This window comes from Camelina sativa, chromosome 8 (genome assembly GCF_000633955.1).
Source record: "Camelina sativa cultivar DH55 chromosome 8, Cs, whole genome shotgun sequence".
Taxonomy (NCBI): domain Eukaryota; kingdom Viridiplantae; phylum Streptophyta; class Magnoliopsida; order Brassicales; family Brassicaceae; genus Camelina; species Camelina sativa.
Window position 1 is genome coordinate 6,102,758 of NC_025692.1, and position 1,699 is coordinate 6,104,456.

Here is a 1,699-nt window from a genome sequence, read left to right on the forward strand (position 1 = left end):
AAAAAAAAAAACAAGAGCATTGTTCCATTTCTCGCCATGTTTAACGATCAAGAATTAGCTCTCTCTACATTTCATTTCCCCCCTCATCAAAATTTCTCCAAGTTGTCTCGTTACCACCATATATTATATATAATATGGACATACATGTCATATGCTAATTTATTTCTCTTGCCAATTATTTTATGCCTAATTATTTTATTTACCCCTGATCCCCCCATATATGTATATATATAAGTAAAAAACTCAGTAGAAGAACTTCCGACTAAGTCACTAGGACTCCGGTGGTGAAAATTTGGCCGGCGGTGTAAGGAGAGGTTGAGAAGTTCGATCTACATCTCTCTTTCCTTTCATCATTTGCTATATGACTCGATCGACACTCTGTGCTGCAAAAGGCTTTTTCCCCTCTGCATAACCCAAAAAAAAAGGATTAGTCAATCAATAATATGATCGTAATATGAAAAATACTTTATATATGCTCCCAAATTATACCTGTAAATAAATATGTCTTGACCATGAAGTTTCTTCCTGCACAANATGACTATATCATTTTGAATATTAATTGGTAATTCTTGTAAAGTTAAGTACAAAATGACGTAGTCATTCGCATACAGAGGTAATTATATCATTGGCACAGTGTACTCATTCACATACAGAGGCAATTATGTTAGCTAGCTAATATATAAACCGAAAACAGATTCTCTAATAATTCTGTTATAGTATTATCTTTCTTGACAATGATTTCGTTTAAAATAATTGAAATGATCAAGAGTTGACTCTTTTTTAAGTTATTTATTTTTATGAAAGAATAATAGCTTAATAACCACAAAAGCTTAAAATTACGTCTCTAAATTTAGTTAAAATTTTTGAAAAACTAAAATGTATAACAATTACTAATATTGTTAGAAACTGGATATCATTTCCGTTTTATAAGACGTCTACAATAGCCAGCCATGATTGAAACTGCATTAGGAAGGACTTGAATCTTGGTCTCACAATTCAAGATATATCCTTTAACTACTGGACCAACATGAGTTGATTGTTTGTTTTGGTTACAAAGGTGTATCCATAAGAATTTAATTGTACTTTTGGGTTCTTTTTATTTTGATTTTGGTTTGAAACTTATTGGTTAATTAGCTTTGTCCTGATTATGATTATTTTATTGAGATTATTAAGTATCATATTTATATCTCAGTAAATATTTTTTTTAAAGATATCTCTCAGTAATTACTATTTTGTCTTATAATCATGCTTAGAGTTTATAAGTTAGGATAATGTTGACTCCTGCTGTAGCAAAAATACATATTTGTAAGTTGTGAGATTGATGGCTTGGGTTCCTTAAGCTCCAAACTCAATTCTGAGAACAAAACATGCACGTTTACCTAATTTCCCATACCTTCCCAAATCTTTTTGGTTAAGGATTGAATCAAAACAAATATGTGAATCAAATCAAACTGTTATAACCTGAGCGAGAGACGAGAAAAGCAGAGAGATCATATGCGAAAATTATCACGAATAAATTATTTAGATAAAAAGAGAATACTCTGTATATATGACATTTTATGTGCCGAATCACGAGTAATGACAACAAGTGGCAAATCATGTAAAGTAGTGACTGTCAGAAACTCAGAATTATGGGATAATAATTAATAACAGATTAAGGAGTCCGCGTGATTATGTTTTTTTTTTTTTTTTTTTTTTT

General features: G+C 30.4%; 1 protein-coding gene across 1 annotated transcript in view; it reads right to left on the reverse strand.

The window, feature by feature from the left end:
• Positions 1–1,699, reverse strand: part of LOC104706421 — a 6,083-nt gene continuing 4,384 nt past the window's right edge. The window contains exon 4 of the mRNA XM_010422614.2: positions 1–230. The gene's annotated coding sequence lies outside the window, so the exon portion shown is untranslated. The remainder of the gene's footprint in view (positions 231–1,699) is intronic.